This window comes from Coregonus clupeaformis, chromosome 19 (genome assembly GCF_020615455.1).
Source record: "Coregonus clupeaformis isolate EN_2021a chromosome 19, ASM2061545v1, whole genome shotgun sequence".
Classification (NCBI taxonomy): domain Eukaryota; kingdom Metazoa; phylum Chordata; class Actinopteri; order Salmoniformes; family Salmonidae; genus Coregonus; species Coregonus clupeaformis.
In genome coordinates, this window is record NC_059210.1 from 49,421,805 (window position 1) to 49,448,364 (window position 26,560).

At 42.6% G+C, this 26,560-nt stretch overlaps 1 protein-coding gene across 1 annotated transcript in view; it reads left to right on the plus strand.

The window, feature by feature from the left end:
- Window positions 1-9,364: 9,364 nt before the first annotated feature.
- Window positions 9,365-26,560, plus strand: part of lrrc4ca (leucine rich repeat containing 4C, genome duplicate a) — an 86,254-nt gene continuing 69,058 nt past the window's right edge. The window contains exon 1 of the mRNA XM_041837992.2: window positions 9,365-11,081. The gene's annotated coding sequence lies outside the window, so the exon portion shown is untranslated. The remainder of the gene's footprint in view (window positions 11,082-26,560) is intronic.

Here is a 26,560-nt window from a genome sequence, read left to right on the forward strand (position 1 = left end):
GTAAATATTATACTAACTGTATTACACAGTGGAAGTGGAACCATCACACAAACACTTACACACACCTCAACTTTATACCTCATTACATAGCACCCTGTCTCCCATGAGCTTACAGCTTCAACGACGACACACATCCTCATGAGACAATACCAATTTGACTACCAGCTGCAGAATTAAACATGCACTCTTCCAAACCATTGTCTCTTCTGTAAGGTCTGTTCTGTCGCATGTCTGTGTTCTTCTCAGAACCGTGTATATTTAACAGTTTCTCTCTTTGTGTTTCATAGCATGGTCGGTGAGGATGGAGGGCTGCCCACTCCACTGCCAACGCGTCTGAACAGACACAGCCAAACAGAGGATTAGAGAGGGGTTCGCCCCTTGTCACTCGGATGCCACAAATCTGCTCTCCAGCCTTGCGACTGAATAGGTATGCCATTGTTTGGAGTGTTGCTTTTTATTTAATTTTTTATTTTATCAGAGATGCAGCCGAGGGAGAGTCCCAGATCTGGGGTTAGGCCAGTCTAAGTCCGCTATGATAGGGGATTACAAGGTTTTACTCCATGCTTAAAGAACCATACCCTGATAAGATAAAGAGCTGTGCTGGTTTAGAGCTTCAACATATCTGCTTACTCAATATAATGTCTAAGTGATTTCACCCTTTTCCTTTATAGCATATCCCTCTGGTAATACTCCAAACAAGGGGAACTGACACTATTTTGACCTCACCAGTCAGTAGACATGTAAAACTGAATTCATATTTTAAAAATAGAGCTGAACTAAGTATATCTGAATTACTGCAGATACGCTTTCTACATATTTTTGATAAATTGTTATAGAAAAGCAATTCCTGCCTACACAAATGTGTTGAGGATTTGTGCATCATTTTGTGGTCACAGACATGTAACAATACACTTTACAAAATATAATGGGTGAATGAATGAGAGTGCCCATTACAGACTGAGGAGAAATGGCAGAGAATTGCATTTAGTTTGTCATGTATAACCTCATTCTCCGGGTTCACCTGCAGAACAAACCGCTGGCTGTGTTTGACTCACAGCATCTGAGCACATTACAGGGAGATACAGTATATCCTTTGAGAATAGCATGCCTGCCATTGAGTTGTTTTCTGGCTTAGGAAGTTGTGGCAAATAGGACTGAAGAGCAATATCCATGTGAGCTATTCAAAAGGCAGTGTTAGAGCCAGTGTTCCATGAGGACAAACTATAATGTGTACCACTATAATTGCAAAACAACTGTTCATCTCCTCCTCATCCCAAATTACTAATTCACAATTAATGAGGCAAGGTTCGTTTCAAAAGAGACTACATTGTTTAGAATAAATGAGAGTAACTGTAGCTGGGTTGGTCAGTTGGTTTTGTTTTATTTGTTCCATATCTTGTCATTTGAGTAAATCAAAAGACTGGTGTGGGTCATTTCTTGTTCATGTGGACCCATTGAAAATGAGAAATCTGATAAAGAAATGCCTGAATGGTTGATAAATGAGTCACATAGTATTTTCTATTTTTCTCACACAGAATAAAGCTTCCCAGTGCTTTGGAGTTTTCTCTTCAATTTAATTCAAAATACCCATCCAATATCAGACATATAGTTTCAGGAAATCCAACAAACATTTGCTGTACCATACAGACACCATACCGACAGTTATCTGCAAGTATGGCATTTTATTGAATCCCAGATGATGTTCCCCCCACTGAACCAAATACGAACCCCAGTTGACAATCTCTTGTTGAACGATGAAATGCCTTTTATTTCCTCATTTTATGCTGCTATACACTCTGATGTTGAAACTAACTTAAGTGCTCTGATTAGGGTAAGGGAAATGGAGCTGGGAAGAGACCCAGAAATCCAACACTGTAAAAAGGCTATGCTCAAGGCAAGCTGACTGTTCACCTGTAACAAGGTGCAAGAGATGCAATATAAGTGTATGCAAAGGGTCCATAGGACTCCCATTATATGTAATAAAATGAATGCCAAATTCTCTGATACCTGCTGTAAGTGTAAGGAGGAAAAAGGAACCCATGGCCACTTGTTTTGGACTACAATTTTCTGGGAACATTTCAAAACAAAGCTGGATTGCATGTTCAGATGTCCTATAAGAATGGACCATGGCTATTGGTATTGGGTTTCGTTGGAAACAGGCCTTCACTTACTTTAGCACAGCTCAATCTCCTTAAAAACATACTCTTTGTGGCCTGAAAATGCATCCTCCTGAACTGGATAAAGGACCAGTCATCAACAATAAATAAGTGGTACTGTGAGATCTTTAAAGTGCAGCCCTTGGAGAAACTGAGTGCTATATTTAGGAACAAGGAAGGGGACTTCTATACAATATGGGACCCCTTTTTGCTATGTTTTCCCCCTAATCTCGCAGATACCCTGAGAAGTGTCAATATAAAAACACTGTGGGTCTTCCATTGGTACAATTGGTCACTCTGACTCCGCTTTCTTGTTGTATGGTATTATTTTTGTTGTTGTATAGCTGTAAGGCCTCTATACTCCGTTAGAGGTATTTTGTATTTTACAGTATATACTACAGCAACACACTTTGTGACAGTCAATTTAATAAAAGCATGTAATGAAAAGAAAGATCATTAGGGGTAATGAAACACTGGAAGAGAGAAAATAACTGAAAGTGAATGTTTAATTCTTGATTTGTTTTTGTTTACTGTTTTGTTTTGTTTTGGTGTTTGTTGGTTATGTTATGTTTTATGTAACCTTGTTTCATTTTGAAATTCACATATGTACAATTTGTTTATGATGTTGACCTGAAACAAGGAAAGTTAAATAATAAAAAGATATATCTACTAGACAACATCAATGTCCAAATAACTATTTTAGCCATTTTAAGGCATATCCTGTTCATGTACCACCTGACAGAGTAGACTACAGGGTATTCCTCCACTACACTGAGGGAAAAAAGGATTTGATCCCCTGCTGATTTTGTACGTTTGCCCACTGACAAAGAAATGATCAGTCTATACTTTTAATGGTAGGTTTATTTGATCAGTGAGAGACAGAATAACAACAACAAAAATCCAGAAAAACACATGTAAAAAATGTTATAAATTGATTTGCATTTTAATGAGGGAAATAAGTATTTGACCCCTCTGCAAAACATGACTTAGTACTTGGTGACAAAACACTTGTTGGCAATCACAGAGGTCAGACATTTCTTGTAGTTGGCCACCAGTGTCTTACCAATTGTTTTATTGGTGACTATGGTCCCAGCTGCCTTGAGATCATTGACAAGATCTTCCCGTGTAGTTCTGGGCTGATTCCTCACCGTTCTCATGATCATTGCACTCCACGAGGTGAGAACTTGCATGGAGCCCCAGGCCGAGGGAGATTAACAGTTCTTTTGTGTTTCTTCCATTTGCGAATAATCGCACCAACTGTTGTCACCTTCTCACCAAGCTGCTTGGTGATGGTCTTGTAGCCCATTCCAGCCTTGTGTAGGTCTACAATCTTGTCCCTGACATCCTTGGAGAGCTCTTTGGTCTTGGCCATGGTGGAGAGTTTGGAATCTGATTGATTGATTTCCTCTGTGGACAGGTGTCTTTTATACAGGTAACAAGCTGAGATTAGGAGCACTCCCTTTAAGAGTGTGCTCCTAATCTCAGCTCATTACCTGTATAAAAGACACCTGGGAGCCAGAAATCTTTCTGATTGAGAGGGGGTCAAATACTTATTTCTCTCATTAAAATGCAAATCAATTTATAACATTTTTGACATGCGTTTTTCTGGATTTTTTTGTTGTTATTCTGTCTCTCACTGTTCAAATAAACCTACCATTAAAATTATAGACTGATCATTTCTTTGTCAGTGGGCAAACGTACAAAATCAGCAGGGGAACAAATACTTTTTTCTCTCACTGTACCTACTCTACTTTAGAGCATCCTGAACACTTCGTGCTGAGACAAGATATAAGGTTACATGTTTTGCTGTGATTACTACTGAGCCGAGCCTTATTGCTAATTAAAATACAACTTATAATGTCACTGGTGCAGTTAGGGAGTGCCCTGGGTACATATATGCACTTTTCCTCATTGGAAGTATGCCTGAATGCACACGTCACATTTTATCTGCCAATAGGTGTAGAGTTCCCTCAAAATGGAGTTGACTCCAGACTCCTGAAAGGTGCACATTGGATAAGTGCAAACTCTGTTTCTGTTCAGTACAGTACCTTAGCTTGAATTTGAATGAATTCCTTCTACTTTATTGAGACTTCTACATGGTCCATGCATGCATTCACAACAGTACCAAGTGACTTCATATAATCGGGAGTTGTCAGTCATACGTTATGTGGGCAACATAGTAAACCTGGGATTGTACTAAGATGAGGTTGCTGTGTTTTTTATGTGTATTCTGCTGTGTGTTACTAATGGTAGTGCTTCTGCCTGTGGGCCTGCTGCTACCGCTGCTGCTGAGGAATGATAATGATCAATGGGATGATAGTGATTACGGTTATCATGATCATCATACATCCTGTCATCCATCCACGTACAGAACACTGCCCTTCTCCTTTCTCCTTGCTGTTCTGTGCTGCAGCCTAAATCCAATAACCCTGTCAGTTATCAAGCCCTCCGTTACCTGTCATATACTGAAATTCAAGCAAGGCGGAGGATGCTATTAGGGTGGGCCTGGCGCTGAATTATTAAAATGTTGCCAAATTAAGGGGTGGAATGGAGGAATAAAGGCAGACAGGGGGCTGCTGGCTGCTGGCTGCTGGCTGCTGGCTGCTGGCTGCTGGCTGCTGGCTGCTGGCTGCTGGCTGCTGGCAGTGAGTTGAGAATCAGGAGTGGGTTGCTGCTCTTCGATCGTGAGCCCTATAGGCCAAAAGAATCCTTGGATAACGAGTAGAGTGAGAGATTAGTGTGAATCAAAGTGGAGATTAAACAGGATGGCAAACACATTGATGCACCTAATTATGAAGGCCTTGAAATTTGCTGAACCGCTATGAATCGCATGAATGTCGCGGATTTTACTCATTGAGTTTTACACTGTATTGTACTGCAACATGTGTTTTTCCCCGCTCTGGGCACTTAGAGTGCATACAATATGTATCACCAGAGTCCTTGTTGTGTTGCTAGCTAATATTAGGTTGGAGGTCAGGAACTAAAAGCATTACTGTAGCAGACAAGAGGAGCTGTCAATTGCTACTTTTATCAACAACTGTGGCTGAACATTTATTGTTAGATTTACTGTTGGACAAGGCAGTGAAAACAAAGAGAAACAAAGCAGTGAGAGAGAGTAGAGAGAGACGATTGAAAGAGAGGTACGCCTTTCACCACTGTAACCCTAGCTGCCACCAGGCCTGCTGGAGCGGAATTGAGGCCAGTGACGAGTGGCACTCTCAGAGTCACAAACTCAGGCTCTCGCCTCTCAACACCTGCCTCTTCATTTCCTACATTATTCTATGGAGTCCCAGGAGGACTAGCGACGTGATGCTACTCCATACCCTCCAAAAGCAACACCATTAATAATGAAAACAACCTACGTCGACTCCACCAGCAATTTACATTTTCAGAGCCATTCAGGGGTGATGTTTTGAACCAAGGTTTGGAAGTGGGGTAAGTCAAGAGATGCACATACTCTGTTAGAGCCATGTGCTTATGTGCTCATCAAGCCACACTGCCTTTTCCTGTTTGCTGTGGCTTGCCTCATATAACTGTGCAGGTTGATCTTAGATTACTATCCTGCCTGAGCATGAAACCAGGTTTGATTGGTTCACATGCCAAAACAGACATGACATCATCAACAGCTGTAATGTCAACAATGATGTCTAGCATCAAGTAACAATAATCACACAGCTGGAAGTTTGTATTCGTTGATCTCTCTTAACGGTAGCTCTTTATCATCCCCCATATGTTGTTACGCTTTCTTCCACCAAATGAGGATGTTGAGCAGATAACAAATCTGAGCATGCAGCGTTGAATGTGTAGCATATTGCTTTTGATCGTTGACTGAATCCTGTACATGACATCCCCAACATGATTATTACATTGTCTAATTGCTTGCATCCCAACACATGTTTTATTCAAGGACTGACAACCCAATAGTCCCACAGAGAGGAAGAGATCTATGCTCCTTAACCCTTGGCCCCCACGGAAATCTAATTAACATAATAAAAAAATCCCCATCAAGGATTGTCTGTTTAAGCTAGAGATACAGAATGTGTTTTTTTGCATGGGCAGCGTCTCATCTGCTGATATCGCCCTTCAGCATCTGTGGTGAAAGATGGCAGAGTTAGAGCTATGTTTGTCAGACCATGAGAAATCCGAAAATCGGTCTTCTCACGAAAATGTCTGTAGCGTCCGAACGGTTTGGCCTACATGTCAAAATATTATGACCACTCTATTGAAAGTTGAAACTCTCACGAACACGATGATGTTCTCCGTTTTGCCCTAGAACACCCACAAGCCTCACAAGACTCGTCTGAACATCCCCGGTACCAGTTTAAAAAAATTATGGAAGTATATATGGAGATAGGCTAGTACATAAAATAAGGGGATAAGTACATGTATATAAAAGAATTTAAAAAATCCTGATCTTTCTTATATCTCTCAGATATAGGACAGACACTTCAGAACAAACTTCCTTTTGATTTTTTTTAGGACTATCTGTTGTTCCATGTAGTGAATCTGTTATTCAATGCATTTCTATTGGCTAATGGCAGTAATACCTAATTCAATGTCAATACTGTTTTACCATGTTCCTCCTCTCTTCTGTCATAACAACATCTTTTTTGATCTGACTAACTAAGGAGACAATATAGAACTTGTGGTAAAAATAAACATTTCGGGCCTACACATACAGTATGTTTAGTGTAATTGAATTAGGTTATATGTCATTGATGTGTTTTACTGTACCACCTGTATCCATCTCATAATTTTCTCATGCTTCTTTTTGACTGTAACACCAGGGTTACACTAGTGTATACGCCCTTATGTTATACTAGGGAAATTGTATTTCCATAGCTAGGGCTTTCAGTGAGGGCTTGATGAAGAGCAGAATCAACAACCTCTGCTTAATCAAAACAGTTGCTTTGTCAGAAGGTGTTCTGAAAAGTACCAGTGGCCTGGCTTTGGCCCCAAGTGAGCGTAGGTCCGTCGGAGCCATGGGCCAGCGAGACACCGGTGTCGGTCCGCATAGATGGAAACAGAAAACTCTGAGCCTTTTGGCTAAAACACCGGGGTAAATACTATATGGAAATGTGACAATAGTTCACAGGAATAAGACAAGACCCTCTAACCATATCCAATGACATTACTAAAACATATGAAGAGACTGAAGTGCTCTGTTGACCATGAATTAAGGGTTAAGATATTGTAGAATCATCACAGCTAAATGATTTTCCTTTTCAAAACAAAAATATTTTCTTTAAATAAAGACACCAATTTCAGACAAAATAAAGCTGTATACTCAGAATATACTAACAAGAGAACAGGTTGATGCTTTTTTTATGGGAACAGTGGGCTGTATCAATCAACATCCATTCAGTTTCCCCAAAAGGCACATTAATCCAGATAAAATGGGAGAAAATATGGCCGCTGGTGATGGCTCCCACAGAGCAAATAGGGTCTTAAGTAATAAGGAGTGGTCACCAGAGATTCACAGGAAAGTGGTAAAATGAAAGCCTTAAATCCAAACCATTAGGCATGGCTGTCATAACATGGCTGCTATTATTGCAGAGTACTCAATGACAGTGAACTGAAAAATACATTGAACAGCATGAATCTACTGTGCGGCGGTGAGGGAGAGATTATTAGAAAAGGCTACATCTCTGCCTCGGTGGGGAGTGGCCTGTTGTGGCTGTTTGCAGTTGTAATGGGTTACATTTGCATGGTCAGTCAGAGAAAATGAATGGGCAATGTGTGTGTGACGTGTTGAGAGAGAGAGAGAGAGAGAGAGAGAGAGAGAGAGAGAGAGAGAGAGAGAGAGAGAGAGAGAGAGAGAGAGAGAGAGAGAGAGAGAGAGAGAGAGAGAGAGAGAGAGAGAGAGAGAGAGAGAGAGAGAGAGAGAGAGAGAGAGAGAGACCCTTTAATGTCAAACAATTAAAATTGCTCAATCATAGGCGAAGAAAGCAGGATAGTGGTGGTGCACTTTGAGCAATAAATGGCCAACAGCTGGCAGACAGGCATGTTGACAGTTATGAAGACTGATGGATGATGCAACGCCTTCGCTGTTGAGATGTGATGAGACGTTGACAGCTGGACAGATCCTTGGTCTGGCATAGTAATGTTTTCTCACATCTACAGTACCAATGTAAAACAAAGGGACTGCAACCACTGCAAGTGGAATGTCTCCCCCCTCCCCCCTCCCCTATCAGCAAATAGTTATATCCTTATTGTCCAGTTTTAACAGTATATGTATATTCAGTATATGTCATGTCACTCACTGCTGCTTCTTGTAGCCACTGAGAATACTATCATAAGTAGGCCTACAGTATGTGTAGCAGAGGTAGTTTGGTGGGCTACAGTCAAGTGATAAGTACCCTTGTCTGAGACCTGAGGACTCATAGCAAATACATATTTTATACAAACATATAAAGCAACCCCAGGGGAACTACACTACTTTCAGTGTTACCAGTAGCTTAGATTAAAAATAAATATTTTATAATAATTGCCATACATGTTAGACAATTATCTAGACATACTGTGTGCTCTGCACTGTATTGACTGTAATTATATTATAGTGTTGAGAAATCACCCTTGACACAGCAATTAGCGATAGTACCACGCATCTTTCACTGCCTGATGATGATGTGCGTAATTTCGGGTTACATTCAACCAGACAAAAACGCTGGTGCTTCTCATAATTCTGTGCCTCAGTCGCCCGTTCACTGAATGTTTCCAAACAGTCACATTTTGAGAACCATTAATAATGCCATCTGCGCTGCTCTGGTGACGTCGCAATTGCGCGTCCCAATGTGAATGGAACAGTAGGCGCACTGAGGCCAAACATAAATGGACTGCCTATTTAATTGTATCTGGTCAGGTGCTACAGAAATTGCTCGATGTGAGTGTGTCAGTTTTGTTGAAACTCACGCTGAATAATGTTGGCTACAATGGGTGTGATCTTGAGTTGTGTCTGTGTGCATAATGGGGGGGGTCGGTAGGTGGCAGTCGTGTCCCATCTGGTGCAGGGAGCCGCAGAGAAACAGGTCTCCCCACCTCTCTCTCTCTCTCTCTAACACACACACACATTCCTAAATCCTATACGCACGCGGGCACACACACGCGCACCCATATTACCCCCAGACGCATCGCTCCTCATGACATCAAGTGATAATGCAATTGACCAATCAGTGGGTAGATGATGGCAGGAAATTGGATAATTGTATTTCACCCATCAAAAGTGAGAAAGGGTGCGTGGGGAAAATATAGCGGGACCCACAAAGAGGCAGACGCAACACATGAATGCGCGTCAAAGGAGAGGTGTTCAGCCAGTCTAGAAGGAGTATTTATTCGGCACTGACTGGCGGAATACAAATGGTCTTGTTTTGAGTGAGGGAGGAAGCCAGTGCGGTGTGGGTGTGAGGCTGTCGGCACGCTGCAACAGAGGAGAAACTACTTCCCCGCACTGCCCACTATCTATTGTCTAGACCTTCGAATTTGCGCATGCATGGTATCATCTGATTTATGTGAGAGTGCACAAATGCATTGCGTGTATAAGTTCTAGATTGGTGGATGTAAACGTATTCTTAGCCTGGTAAATTGTGGTCAGGGCTATTGCCCATCATCCCAACGCGCAATTTGAGTTGGCGAAGAGCGCGCACAGAGGATCATCACAAGGTGGATATTCGTTCCCTCTTGTGAGATATCAGTGGATTGGCGGTACTGGAGAGTCCTGTCTGACATACGCATAGAGCAAGAGCGCAGAGAGAGGAGGCGATGATTGCTGTTGGGGGAAACTGACAGGTGCAGCTTGGTGATCAAACGGCTCTCGAGACGCGATGAGAAGTCGGGACACGAAACCTTTGGAACTATAATAGGCCTAATATTATAGCGTTATATTAGCGTGTCCTATGAAAGATACTAAAAAAGTAGCCTTAGATTTGAGAATCAGCGACCAAGGAAGGGTTTTTTCGTTGTTAACCCTGTAAACGAGGCTTTAATGCATTTATAGGCTATACAACCTGCTGGAATTTCCCCCTGACTCGCCGCAGGTTCCTACATCAAATATACCGACGCCTATGAACATCGATGGAACAATCTATCAGAAGACAAAGATAAGCCTGACGACTGTATCATTCTTCGTCCAATCCACCCGACGAATTCATATGCTACATCAACTCCGGGACCCCATCCAACGACATTCAATACGGAGGGAAAGATGAATAAGAATCTTGAAATCCGCACTGGGTTGTGAGTTGAAATCTAATCAGATTCCAGTGGGGTTGCAGAGTAGCAAGGGGAAGCGTGAGAAAAGTTCCAGCTAAAAGCGTGACAGCCAGATGACAATTATCAACCTCTTTAATTTTGCTCAATATGTCGAGGATGTTCAGCCGTAGATTAAGATGAGGTTTCAGGATGTTATCAATCTGGGGGTCCACGGCTGCGTGAGACGGTGTCTTTAGTGGTCTGGATTTGAAGAGGTTGGTTTTGTTTTTATTGAAAAAAATATATATAACGGCTGGATCTGGGAAAAGCTCGGATTTCTCCTGATTCACGAAATGGCACCGGACAGCAACATATATATAATTGTGCCTTGTTAACCTCACAGCGGGGTATCGCTCTGCATCGAACCATTCGTTTCAACGGTGCCTCTGTATTATTTGCCTCTTGAAAAAATTGAATCTGGTGATGAATAATTTGACTCTATTATCAATGTGCAAGTCCTAAATCTCAACCGATTGATATTAATTGATGGATTAAATTCTACATCGTTTACGATCTGGGGACCGGATAAGGTGTGTGAAAGTATCACCACGGAGTCTGCCAAATTGCTTGAGAATTGCGGATGTATTTTCGATGCAGTTTTCGAAGGGAAGGAGCTGAAGAGGGAACTGTCGTTGTTTGAATCAGCTATCCTTCTAACATCCGCATATTTGGTGACAAGTAAGTTATGTGTGTTAATTTTGTTTAGTTGAATTGATTTCTAAATGGCACCAACACCTTGCCCACATTGAGTTACGGTTGTAGCTAAAGCATATTGGTTATCTGGTAGTGGTAGGCTATTTAAAATCAGCGTTCCTTTGCTGCTCTATCTCACTTTGTCGTTTTATATTACTCCTATAACAACCAATTCAACGAGGGCATAGCCTACACAGAAAGCTTCATCTGACTTCATCTGACAAAAACGCATATTTTTGTGTGATGTGATGAATGGACCATTTGGTGTGTGTGTGTGTGTGTGTGTGTGTGTGTGTTCGTGTGCATGCGTATGTGGTGGAGCGCTAGGGGACATGCTTGTCGATTCAGCCTTTATTCGACTAACCTATACACATTTTATTTTATTTTATCATGAGCCTGATGCTGATACCACAAATAGCCTAACTGATCCAAATGTGTGGAGAGGCTTGTTGACTCCGTCTTGTTGAGTAGTGGTGATGCAGTCTGTTGCATCCCAATTGCTTACCAAAGGCCTATTAACATTCAGAATGTCTCATATTTTATGCCGATTATAATATGTACAGTAGACCCACCAACAGCTATGTGTAGAGCACATTGCTGTGCAATTGACTGAAAAGCATAACATTTGAGCACTGCCATGTCTTTGAGAATGATGTTTGCAAGAACACTATAAGGCTGCAGCTAATGCACTTTAATTTCCATCAACACATGGAGGGTAGTGTCTGTTTTAAATGCTCAGTACTGGCATTGAGGGAGCTGTCCCTCATAAACGTGGTGCTGAAATGACAAGCTTCGCTTGTGCCTTGAGGCCGCTATGTAGTCTGCTGACTAGAAACGAACGTAGCATAATGTATGGTATATAGCACACATACATGAACCAATGGTGTTTTGGTTATATTCCAGTTATAATAATTGACCACCATGCACTGATGTACAGTGTGCATGGTATGGGATATGGTGTATCGGTTGAAACGGATTGGTTCTCCATTCATTAATTCATCCATCTTTCCCATTCATTCATTCTTGGCTCTAGGAGCACATGGAAATACACACTCACTCACACACAAACACACACACACACACACACACACACACACACACACACACACACACACACACACACACACACACACACACACACACACACACACACACACACACACACACACACACACACACACACACACACACACACACACACACACACACACACACACACACACACACTGAACCCTGCACCCTCCTTCTCACACAGTGGTCTCTTTGATCTCGCAGAGGGACAGCAAGACAGAAGACCATAGAGAACATGCACACACAGGGCCTTGCATCTAGCCAATAATCAACATTAGATTAAATTTGACTCCTGCAAAATGAGGATTTATCATATCTGCATCCTTAAAGCAATTGTTATACCGTATACAACTCTCATACATGTGAATTTAACTAATTGTGTTTTCTAATTTCAACCACCTATTAACTGAAAACAAAGAAAATTGTACTGTACAGTGCATTCAGAAAGTATTCACACCCCTTGACTTTTTCCAGATTTTGTTGTTTTACAGCCTGCATTTAAAATGGATTAAATTGAGATGTTGTGTCACTGATCTACACACAATACCCCATAATGTCAAAGTGGAATTATGTTTTTAGAAATGTTTACAAATAAATAAAAAATGAAAAGCTGAAATGTCTTGAGTCAATAAGTATTCAACCCCTTTGTTATGGTGAGCCTAACTAAGTTCAAGAGTACAAATGTGCTTAACAAGTCACATAATAAGTTGCATGGACTCACTCTGTGTGCAATAATAGTGTTTAACATGATTTTTGAATGACTACCTCATCTCTATATCCCACATATACAATTATCTGTAAGTTCCCTCAGTCGAGCAGCAAACTTCAAACACAGATTCAACCACAAAGACCAGGGAGGTTTTCCAATGCCTCGTAAAGAAGGGCACCTATTGGTAGATAGGTAAAAAAAAAAAAAAAAAAAGCAGACATTGAATATCCATTCGAGCATGGTGAAGTTATTAATTACACTTTGGATGGTGTAACAATACACCCAGTCACTACAAAGATATAAGTGCCCTTCTTAACTCAGTTGCCGGAGAGGAAGGACACCTCTCCGGGACTTCACCATGAGTCCAATGGTGACTTTAAAACAGTTACAGAGTTTAATGACTGTGATAGGAGAAAACTGAGGATGGATCAACAACATTGTAGTTACTCCACAATACTAATCTAATTGACAGAGTGAACAGAAGGAAGCCAGTACAGAATACAAATATTCCAAAACATTAATCCTGTTTGCAATAAGGCATTAGTGTAAAACTACAAAAAATGTGGCAAAGAAATTAACTTTATGTCCTGAATACAAAGTGTTATGCTTGGGTCAAATCCAACACAACACATCACTGAGTACCACTCTTCATATTTTCAAGCATGGTGGTGGCTGCATCATGTTGTGAATATGCTTGTCAGCGGCAAGGACTCAGGCGATTTTTAGGATAAAAATAAATGGAATGGAGCTAAGCAGAGGAAAAATCCTAGAGAAAAACCTGGTTCAGTCTGCTTTCCAACAGACACTGGGATACAAATTCACTTTTCAGCAGGACAATAACCTAAAATACAAGGCCAAATATACACTGGAGTTGCTTACCAAGACAATATTGAATTTTCCTGAGTGGCCTAGTTACAGTTTTGACTTAAGTTGGCTTGAAAATCTATGGCAAGACTTGAAAATGGCTGTCTAGCAATGATCAACAACAAACTTGACAGAGCCTGACAACCAAAAAAATAAAGAATAATGTGCAAATATTGCACAATCCAGGTGTGCACAGATCTTAGAGACTTACCCATGAAGACCAACAGCTCTAATCGCTGCCAAAGGTGATTCTAACATGTATTGATTGATTCAGATATGTGAATACTTATGTAAATTCGTTTTTTCAGTATTTAGTTTTCAATACATTTGTCAAACTTTCTAGAAACATGTTTTCACTTTGTCATTATGGGATATTGTGTGTAGATGGGTGAGAAATAAAAACTATTTAATCAATTTTTGAATTCAGGCTGTAACACAACAAAATGTGGAATAAGTTAAGGGATATGTATACTTTCTGAAGGCACAGTATATGCTGGAAAAGACTATACTCCATGCAGGCTACTATCGAATAGTATTTTCCCATCATGTTTACCATATCTTCTACTATAATACAGATACATCGAATCATGGATATATTTAGGTAATTGTAGGCGATACAGGTAGTAAGGCGTGGTGAATGCACAGAGAATATTATGACTTGGTTTTAGATTGACGAATGCAGTATCTATCTTTCATATCAGTGTTGGAAGTATATGCCATTTAGCAGTAATAGTAGTAGTCAGTCATTAATAATACAGCACAGTAGAAGTAATAGCAGTAGTAATGTTAAAGCTTCAGTTGCAACCGAGGTTACAGTTGCCATTCTACTGTTGTAGAATTGATCGCAACTTTCTGTCACCTGATTAAAGTAGCCCCCTATTCCCTCAGGTGAGTGAGGGAGTGAATATCTTTCACCCTATTTGAGAAAGCATTTTGCCTTGGGGAGACAAATTAGACTGCTCATTTTATGTTCTTCCCCTGTCAAGGGTTTTAGCATGATAAATCCACCCTACGCATCCCCAAAATGACATTTGTTTGTTTAGGCGTGATGCAGAGTGATTAATGCTTACGAGGAGCCTAGCCCTTCTGCGTGTTGAGCACTTCTCGAAGGTCCACTTCCCTCCAGAGCTTTCCTTTCTATAGAGGTGACAGAAAGGCATCAGTCTGGGGCTGGAGGGGTTGCAAAAGTATTCATCTCCCTTAGCGTTTTTCCTATTTTGTTGCATTACAACCTGTAATTTAAATTGATTTTTATTTGGATTTCATGTAATGGACATACACAAAATATTCCAAATTGGTGAAGTGAAATGAAAAACTCAACAACATAAAAATAACGGAAAAGTGGTGCGTGCATATGTATTCACCCCCTTTGCAATGAAGCCCATAAATAAGATCTAGTGCAACCAATTACCTTCAGAAGTCAAATAATTAGATTGCACACAGGTGGACTTTATTTAACTAAGTGTCAAATGATCTGTCACATGATCTCAGTATATATACACCTGTTCTGAAAGGCCCCAGCGTCTGCAACACCACTAAGCAAGGGGCACCACCAAGCAAGTGGCACCATGAAGACCAAGGAGCTCTCCAAACAGGTCAGGGACAAAGTTGTGGAGAAGTACAGATCAGGGTTGGGTTATACATAAATATACGAAACTTTGAACATCCCACGGAGCACCATTCAATCCATTATTAAAACATGGAAAGACTATGGCACCACAACAAACCTGCCAAGAGAGGGCCGCCCACCAAAACTCACGGACCAGGCAAGGATGGCATTAATCAGAAAGGCAACAAAGAGACCAAAGATAACCCTGAAGGAGCTGCAATGCTCCACAGCGGAGATTGGAGTATCTGTCCATAGGACCACTTTAAGCCGTACACTCCACAGAGCTGGGCTTTACCGAAGAGTGGCCAGAAAAAAAGCCATTGCTTGAAGAAAAAAATAAGCAAACACGTTTGGTGTTCGCCAAAAGGCATGTGGGAGACTCCCCAAAAATATGGAAGAAGGTACTCTTGTCAGATAAGACCAAAATTGAGCTTTTTGCCCATCAAGGAAAACGCTATGTCTGGCGCAAACCCAACACCTCTTATCACCCCGAGAACAGCATCCCCACAGTGAAGCATGGTGGTGGCAGCATCATGCTGTGGGGATGTTTTTTATCGGCAGGGACTGGGAAACTAGTCAGAATTGAAGGAATGATGCATGGCGCTAAATACAGGGAAATTCTTGAGGGAAACCTGTTTCAGTCTTCCAGAGATTTGAGACTGGGACAGAGGTTCACCTTCCAGCAGGACAATGACCCTAAGCATACTGCTAAAGCAACACTGGAGTGGTTTAAGGGGAAACATTTAAATGTCTTGGAATGGCCTAGTCAAAGCCCAGACGTCAATCCAATTGAGAATCTGTGTTATGACTTAAAGATTGCTGTACACCAGCGGAATCCATCCAAGTTGAAGGCGCTGGAGCAGTTTTGCCTTGAAGAATGGGCAAAAATCCCAGTGGCTAGATGTGCCAAGCTTATAGAGACATACCCCAAGAGACTTGCAGCTGTAATTGCTGCAAAAGGTGGCTCTACAAAGTATTGACTATGGGGGGTGAATAGTTATGCACGCTCAAGTTTTCTGTATTTTTTGTCTTATTTCTTGTTTGTTTCACAATAAAAAATATTTTGCATCTTCAAAATGGTAGGCATGTTGTGTAAATCAAATTATGCAAACCCCCAAAAAATCCATTTGAATTCCTGGTTGTAAGGCAACAAAATAGGAAAAAGGTGGGTGAATACTTTCGCAAGCCACTGTACTCCATACCAGCCAAGGGTAGCTCATGGTTGTACAGGAAAAAATATATATTTGAAAGTAAAGAGCAGTCATATTGTACACTTGGATTGTTGTTTGTTAATATTGCAGAAATATGGTCAACATTTCAGCATGTAGTGCCTTTGTCATAGTTATAGGTCCATGCTCTGTAAAACGACAATGATACAATGACAACTTCCCATAATCTCCTAGAGTTGTGTTCACCTATGTGTTTGTTTATTCTATTATGTGCTGGTGACAACAGCAGAATCCCCAGTGTGTCTCAGGCATCCCCAGCAGTGTGGTGCAGTGGTCTCAGAACAGGTGCAATGTGGGTACTGAGGACCGAGGGAAACGTCCTGCTGCTGCTATCATCAAGCCAGATTTCAGTTGATAACATTGTCGCCTCCGCAGACGTATGTTTCATGTCCAATTCCTCCCCTATTTGCGGTCTCAGTTATCCGTTGAAAATTGTGCCTGTCAGAAAATTAATTAACTTGTCAGCCAGAAAAGGGTAGCATTGCAATGAGGTGTCAGCCCCTCGTGAAGCGACAGAGCATATGCCCATTCCTTTTCCCACATCCTCCTTTGAAATGTTGCTTATTTCTTCAGACTGTGACTCTGCTCAGATCGGGGGGTGCTGTCGATAAAGGCAAGAGAGAGTGAGAGAAGGCAGATATGTTTTCAGGACAAGGCAGTGCTGCAGTGTTGTGAGTATACAGTATAAGCTCTAACTGGATGCATCATCTCAGATGATTGGTGGTTTGTTACATGAGGTCAGTCCCTTGATGACTTCCCACGCCTAGACGCTGATGTAGGCGGTGGTTGAGTCTAGGGCTGTTACGGTGACCACCACACCAGCAGTCAGGAGTCATGACCACAGTCAAATTCCACGTGAACATTGAGTCAAAGTAACTAGGCTTCTTCAAAACTGCGCTCTGAAGCCGCTGATGGTCATTAGTAGCCTACCAAACTTGCTTACGGCCAGTCGCTAATGGCCTGGTACTCAACGCTCTATTGTCCCACTGATCGCTCTGTCAACAATGCAAATGCATCGAAAATCAAATCAAACACTTAATGAGTGCCCTGGCATTCAGAATTTGAGCTAAAAAGGAACACCTGTTGCGCAGCAAGAGCCAGCTCCTCATAGCTGGTTGATGCATGGAATGAAGTAAGTGTTCCTATAAGCCCGTGTTGCGCAACATTTCCATAGGCTATGCCATGCATTTACGTGAGAAAACAGAGTTTTGATGGCCTCTATTAAAAAGAGGAATATCCCGTCAGCTGTCTATAGGCTAGCCTTACTATATTTATTTCTCAACTTTCCTAATATTAAGCACATGCTTCGCTTTACAACCGGAGTAGCCTAAATGGTTGGCATGAAAATGAACCGCGGGAAAAATGTCCTCCATTCTCTATTGAAGTGCATACTGATCATGTCTTTTTTTCCCCTGTTCCGACAAGTGCATGATAATGGCCCATTCTAAATCAAAACTCATTTCACACATATATTGTTTAGTATATGTAAAGACAAGAATACATTGAGAATAGTCTGATGGGTGACAATATTATCACTTGTGAATAATGTTTTGATAAGGTTTGTGTCACAACTAAAGTGGCCAAATAACTCTAAGCGTAGTCTATAGGCCTATGACCCCTGTAACAGGGTTGGAGAGGCCATAGCCTACAGAGCCCAGTGAAACGTGTTCTTATAAGCCAAGTCATTGTGCAATCGTGTGTGAAAACAGAGTTTTGACTGGCCACTATTTAAAAGATGATCCCAGCTTTCTCATGCTGCTATATTTATTGCTAAATTCTTAAAATTACGCATATTAATCCGCTGTACAACCATTGTTGTCACGATCGTTATAGGATGCGGACCAAGGCACAGCGTGGTAAGCGTACATCTTTATTTACGTACACAACATGAACAAAACAACAAACGATACGTGAAGTCCTAGGTTAATACACCAAAACAAACCTTACGGAACAAGATCCCACAATAAACAGTGCCAAACAGGCTGCCTAAGTATGGTCCCCAATCAGAGACAACGAGAATCAGCTGTCTCTGATTGGGAACCACCCTGGCCAACATAGAAATACACGAACTAGAAAAAAACATAGAAAATAACACATAGACAATCCACACCCTGGCTCAACATATAAGAGTCCCCAGAGCCAGGGCGTGACAGTACCCCCCCCCCCCCAAAGGCGCGGACTGCGACCGCGCCAACCAAACACAAGAGGGTAGGGGCCGGGTGGGCATTCCGCCTCGGAGGCGGATCCGGCTACGGGCGTGACCACCACTCTCTCTCTACCCCCCCGTAGCGCCCCTGGTCTGGTCCGGCCCCGCTGGCCGGAGCTGGACTGGACATCGGTGGAGCGGATTACTCTGGCTCCGGTGTGGAGCAGCTGACCGGTGCCGGACCAGGCACCGGGACTGTGCCGGACTGACGACGCGCACCACTGGCTTGGTGCGGGGAGCAGGAACGGGCCGGACCGGGCTGACGACGCGCACCACAAACGATACGTGAAGTCCTAGGTTAATACACCAAAACAAACCTTACGGAACAAGATCCCACAATAAACAGTGCCAAACAGGCTGCCTAAGTATGTCCCCAATCAGAGACAACGAGAATAAGCTGTCTCTGATTGGGAACAACCCTGGCCAACATATAAATACACGAACTAGAACAAAACATAGAAAATAACACAACATATAAGAGTCCCCAGAGCCAGGGCGTGACAATTGTAGCCTACCTGGCATATTAAAAACATAACCGCGGGAAGCGCCTCCTCCATTCGAGTGCAGCTTACTGATTACATGTTTTTTTTTTGTGGGCCATTCTAAATAAAAAATTATTCCACACATATATTAGTAGGCTATATGTAAAGATTACACTGAGAATAGTCAGATGGGTGAGAATATTATCAAGCTTGTCAAATTGTGAATGAGAGTCTGATGAAGTGTGTGCAGCCTTTGCAAGAAACAGAGCAGAGCGCAAGCCTTTCATGCACATTTTTTCTAATTATCATTAGTTGCATCATGCAGCCTTAGAATGTATTAGAAATGAAAACACATAGCCTAAGGTTTGTATCACAACTAAAGTTGCATAAATAACTCTAAATTAAGCATATAGGAGGACCTGTTTCAAATTATCACTTTGTGAACCACTCAACACAGAATAGCCTCGTGCGCACTCCCTCAGAAATCAATTGGGAAAAATATCCTTTCTATTTTATTCAGCTATGGTCAATTGTATTCTTCTTACTATAAAATAATATAAAATAATGCCATGGGAATTATAAGCAAATCTTGTCTACTAAATGAACTAGTGTAGCCCACAGCCATATGGCATAGCCAGATCAGGGCCTAAAATAAGGAAGACTCAGAATATGAAATAGGATTCTGAAATAGGATACATTTTCTTCAGATAATAATGTTTCTTTAGACCTGCCTAAAATAAATAATGTATTTATTGTGATGGTGTAGGCTATGTTAAATGGATTTATTAGGCTTTTTGAAATATAGATGTTCCAAAGGTCCGCATCATTGGCTTGTAGGCTATGTGTGGAAGTGGATGCTAAAAGTGTTTATGTTAATTTACATTAAATTACAATGAGACCGGCAGTTATTTGCATGACAATAACCGGCTGACAAAATTTCATGACCGCCAAAGCCCTAGTTGAGTCACGCCAAAACAATTGACCTTATAAATATGTATTTTGACCTCTGCAGGAAGCTGACACTCAAACTAACATACAGAAGTCCTACACAGGATGTTGGGATTGTGAGCTATTCATGCACATTATTTTCAACCAATTTCTCTTCATAGTGGTTTATCTGTGGATGAGATGTTGAGTCATTTTTGGCTGTAGAATGGCTTAGCTTAGAGTGGACCTTTTTTGTGGATTTTGTTTTATTTGTGGTTATTATTGTTTTGTCAGCTCAAGCTAATTCTGTAGCACTACAATGACCCAATTATGATCTACACAGGCATGGATGTTTATTGTAGTTCTGAACACCATTAGCAACCCTGTGCAATAGCCTACTACTAGAGTAATTAGGAACAGCAATGTGTTTTCATTCATGTTTTTGGTAGTTAGGGTACTCAGTCCAGTCTTCAAAGAGTTTTCTGATTTTGGGTTCAGGCACTGCTGACATTGATCTAGATTCCTGTTAAGGATCAGAGTTACTATTTCAATCATGTCGAGACTGAAGACGTCAGCCAGCTCTGGACTAACGCACTGGCTTCCTAAATAAACTAAGTCGACAGACACATACAGACATCCTGCACACATACACACAGAAATGCAAGCAGGCAGGCACATACTCATGTATCACGCGCTCTGGACACACACACAGCCCACAGACACAGCCATTAACACACACACGCACACAGCGGCTGTAGTGAGCTCGCTCATTAGTCATCGTCTCTAGCTTGTCTCTCTGAATGTGCCATCCGGGGAAAGGACAGCAGATCTGGAGGAAGGCAGCACTACATTCCTCTAGTCGATGGATTAATCAATGGCTGCTCCTCTCTCCCCATCAATCTGAGGGAATCAACTGAGAGATGTCATAAAAGCTCCATTCTGTCACACTGGATGCCGGCATGCACTGCTCCTATTACTGTCCTCTCCTCTACAGCCAATTGTACTAGAGGAGGGGTAGGGGCATGTGAGGTTTGGGTGACAGCAGCTGTAGTGTGTGTATACCTTTTAGGGGTTGGCAGTGGTGGTCCAGTAGTCTACTCCATAGTGGTGGTCAAGTAGTCTACTCCATAGTGGTGGTCAAGTAGTCTACTCCATAGTGGTGGTCAAGTAGTCTACTCCATAGTGGTGGTCAAGTAGTCTACTCCATAGTGGTGGTCAAGTAGTCTACTCCATAGTGGTGGTCAAGTAGTCTACTCCATAGTGGTGGTCAAGTAGTCTACTCAGTAGTGGTGGTCAAGTAGTCTAGCCCGTAGCAGCTGTGGGTAATGGCTTTAAACAAAAACAAGCTGAAATATTGCTGTTGTGCTGTGACTCAACAATGTCCCTTTTCCTCTCTCCCCTCTCCCCACACTCTCCCTCCCCAAAACTCAACTAAAAGTAGTGACCTAGAATTCAAGTTGCCACGTTAGGCAGTCACCACTAGCCTTACCTCACCCACCTTGTCAGTCTTGCCGAGTAATGAGTTAGCCCCCCCCCCCCCCAAACCCCCCACCTTCCCCCTTACACCATGCATGAATGTACAAGGTGCAGAATCGAGAGAGTGGCGGCCCCTGAGGTAAGGTTGTGCTGACGTGACAGCCTGGGTGAAGGAAAGCACACGCACGCAGGCACACACACACACACACACACACACAAAGCAACACACCACCGACACACGTGTCTCCAGAGAAGCCAATCCTCTTGCCTCCAGCACAGCGTGGCAGCGTCTGCTGAAAGTGATAGTGGCCCAGGTCGCCACATTAATTTCTGCTGCTATATGAAAAGGTTAAATGGACTGAGAGAGGGTGACATGCTGTCTTTCACCTTCTCTCTCCCACTCTCAGGCCTTCTCCTAATGAAGGTGAGACTATAGATCCCTTCACTGAGAAAAAGGATCAAAAGAAAGAGACAGAGTAGGGAGGGATAAACAGAGAGAGAGAGAAATGTTAATAATGGGAGCAGGAGTAATCTGCATGTAATAGGTTATTTGGAAATGCAGAAAAAGGGAGACTTCTGGAGTTAATTGTTCTTATCTGAGTTCATTAATGCAATTTCCCCTCACAAAGAGCCTGTGCAGAGCCTTTCAAGCTATAATAATGACTAAATCAGTCATGGTGACTGGGCCTATGTGCTCTGGAAAATACAGTGTCATAGCACACACATGCACATACACGTGCGCACGTACAGACACACACAAGTCTGTATCCCCTGTCAACAAGTGGTGTTTTGACAGATTAGTAGAAGATTGAGATGGAAGGACTTTGAGTGAAGTGGTGCCCTGCTGCTGGTATGGCAGGGTGACCTGTTACTGGGGAGAGATTGTGCTTTTCTTCTCTGGGTGCTGCAGTCCTCTCCTCTGCAGTTCCTTTGAAAGGCATACTGTAGCCCAGCCTAGAGGGAGAATGCTGATGGTTGAAGCCAACACTCAGTATGAGGACAGGCATAATATTTCACCTGTGTGTATGCATTAACCTCAGAGAGTTTCTCCTTTCATGGGTTGTCTGGAGACATCATTATTCATCACCGTTGGCTGAGAAAATAGGGCAACGGTGGTTGAGCCGACCGCATGCACTGAAAATGTAACTGTCAGCCAGGTGTTTGAATTGTTTCAGATTTACTGTGTCTGGAAGCTCTTTTACTGTTGCCTCTTACCTTTGGGCAAAGTCAAGGTGCCTCATTATAGAATCTAAGGTTAAATTCAAAATGCTCCGTTCGACGGCTCATAAGTTAGAATCAAAGGCGTTGTATGTTACATTTTAGGCTACATTTATGAGTGTCATTCCTTGCAAACAATAACCTCTGCTTTGTGGTGTAAAGTTGTAGCATAATCATGGATTGCTATTACATCTATGACTATGCAGATGAAAGTGCCTTGCAGAGAGTAGAGGAGAGAGAGAGAAAGAGAAAGAGAGAGAGAAAGAGAAAAAAGAGGGAGGGAGAGAGAGAGAAGCCTGCATCGCTGATGACTCAAACTCCCACGTCTATTACCTCACATCTAGATTAATCAGTGGCTACAGAAAACTCACTAACGTGATTACAGAGCTTAATATAATCACCCCATATTCATAGTATATCATGTCATCAGATTTGATAATGGAAATGATCATGTTTTCTTTGATGTGATCATGTACTCGGACTCCATTTTGAGCATTTTTATTCTCAGGTCCTGTTGAGATGTGTGCTACAATGCAGACACAGCTGGGATCAGTCTCTCGTATGGGTATCTTTGAGGTTATAGATCAGTGTTTTGTCCTGCTTTTCGCTAGATATGTGTATTACCTGCACTGAGGTGTCTCATGATTGATGAGTTTTCGTACATCTCAATGAGGCAGTGTCCTTCAATTCCAGTCTTGGGGACCCATGGAATGTGCAGATTTTTGTAATAACATGCCTAATTCAACAAAGGTTCAAGGGTTAAAAACACTAAGGAGAGTCATATAATGGCTGCCATATCCCCTCCCTCCCTCCCTGTGTGTTTGTCTCCCCCCAGACTTGGGCCTTCTGTAGACCCAGGGGTGTAGGATGAGCGTCTGGGATCTGGACAGCTGGGACGGGCTTCTCCATCTGTCTCCCTGAGCCTCTCTTTAACTCCCAGACCCAATCAGCCTGGCAGGACCCAAACACTAGTGCAGCTAGCACACAGCTAGCACCGTTCCACTCTGCTCAGCAGGAAGAGCCTGGCCTGCCAATCAGTTAGTTAATACTAGAGTACAGCACAGTACACAACGTCCGTGTCTTCTTCACCTCTACCTCAGTCACTATGTATCACTTTCTCTCACTCTCTCTCAATCTACTCTTTATTATCCTGAGATGTGGGGCAGATCTTTGTGTTCTCTCTCTCTCTCTCTCTCTCTCTCTCTCTCTCTCTCTCTCTCTCTCTCTCTCTCTCTCTCTCTCTCTCTCTCTCTCTCTCTCTCTCTCTCTCTCTCTCTCACTCTCTATCCTTCACTCGTTCTCTCTCCCTCTTTCTCCTTGTCTCTGTCCTTGATGTGTCAGTCATTCAGCCACCTGTGTGTGGACTGGATTTGCCCTCTGAGGGGAGTTTTGATCTGACAGGAAGAGACTTGAACTTGATGTAATCCTGCGTGTCTCCGGGGACTCTAATGAGGTACTAGTGTGTCTGCCTGGTAAGGTCAGGGCCCTGTGACAGAGACTGCCAACTCACTCCCAGACAACATGGATGACAGAGAGAAGGAACGACATGGTGGAAAGTGAAAACAGCTCCTTGAGATAGAGTATATTGCAGCTATTGTTTTTATATAGAAGCCATCCAATATGGTGCTACATAAATAGTGTCTAATCTTCCATGTGCCTGACCAGAATTACACCTTCACAGTTGACATAATCCAATGTATTTGTAATTAGAGATTGGATCTTTAATGTACACAGATAGAGTGGTGTTATGTGTGCCTATCCTATCCCCTATCATGTACATATTACCCTATCCTTTACCCTATCATGTACATTTTACCCTATCCTATCCCCTATCCTGTACATATTACCCTATCCTCTCACCTTTCCTCTCATCCACAGTCACCCATGCCCAGATCTACCATGCCAGCATGATTTAAAAATAATAATAATAGTCTGATTGGTCACTTGGAGTGGCAGCAGGTTATTGGAGGGTATTGTGACTCCATTTCTCTCTCAATCTCGCTGTGTGTGTGTGTGTTTGTGTGTGTTACCCCATGGCACACCTCCTGCAGCCTACGCCAGACTCTTCGCCCTGTGGGGCACAACGTTTGGCTGTGACAGGCCCGTCTGCCACAAAACAGAACAACACTCACGCAATCGCAAAGGTCTGGCCACATACAGTACGTACCATCATCCTCTGGTAATGCAGCAATACAGAATAACACCTCATCCATGCACATATGTATATGGATGGTTATATCTATAAAATGTAAAATGTTAGATGAAGTGAAGATAGCCAGTTAGATATATAAACTTCACTGTTTTGTACACATCCCGTTAGCAACCATATTATACCACTCACTATACTTCATGTGGTTCATATTGATTACAGAGTCTACATAAATGCGTGCTTGATATTCCTGCCAGGTATAGGCCTTCAGGAACGTATGTTAAAGGGAAAATCTAGGAGGGTTGATCCATGTATGGTGTAAAAGTACTAATCGGCCTCCCATGTCACGCCTGTGTCATATGAATGACCCAGATGCATCTCATTGGCATATTCATGAACTGGAAGGTTTGCCTTTGCTATGGGACTGCAGAGCTGACTGTGTGTAAGTGTATGTGTATGTGTACGTGTATGTGTGTGTGTGTGTGTGTGTGTGTGTGTATGTGTTAGTGTGTTTCTCTGTGTCTCTGTGTGGGTGGGAGTTTATCTGTGTCTCTGTGTCGCTCTCTGTGTCTCTCTTTGTGTGTGTGTTAGTGTGTTTCTCTATGTCTCTGTGTGGGTGGGTGGGTGTTTCTTTGTGTCTCTCTCTCTGTGTGTGTGTGTGTGTGTGTGTGTGTGTGTGTGTGTGTGTGTGTGTGTGTGTGTGTGTGTGTGTGTGTGTGTGTGTGTGTGTTTACTTCGTGTCTGTGTGTGTGTGGGTGTGTGTTAGACTAGGGAGGTTATGCACTGTTCACTGTTTTACTTTGATTTATGTTTTTGTCTTCCTGAAAAGCAGTTACAAAGCTTGTAGTCTCTGCATTATGTTTTTATGCCACCTCTGCTTGAAATGAAAAGATTTATATAGTTGAAATCCCTGTGGACATGCATTGCATTGTAGAAAAACATGTATCTATTTGTCTCACAATGTCTGAACAAAGCGATGCAAATAAAGGGACAGAAAAACGCAAAGACCAGGTGGTGCATCCATCCATTTAAAATGTAATCCAACCAGAGTTGTTTTTAGGCTGCAGCATCAGACAGGGTATCCCCTCCCTGAGGAACTGTGTGTTTGCAGGGTGTTGCGGCCAGGTTAAAAGGATCCTTTGATGGAACAGGTAGGACCCCTCAGTTACTGGCGTGTAGTGCTATCCCCCCCCACCCCCTCTCCCCTCAATCCCACCCCCTCTCCCCTCACCCCCCTCATCCCCCTCATCCCCCTCTCCCCTGACTCCCACCCCATCTCCCCTCCCCCACCCCTTCTCCCCTCACTCCCACCCCTCTCCCCTCATCCCCCCTCATCCCCCTCTCCTCTCACTCCCACCCCGTCTCCCCTCCCCCCACCCCATATCCCTCACTCCCACCCCCTCTCCCCTCCCTCCCCTACCGGTGTGTTTAGCATTAGCATAACACTGATGGGAGCATGAAAGAGACATGGAGTCCTTCTGCATCCATTAGCTTCATCTCGAGGTGTTTCCTTTTATTCCAGAA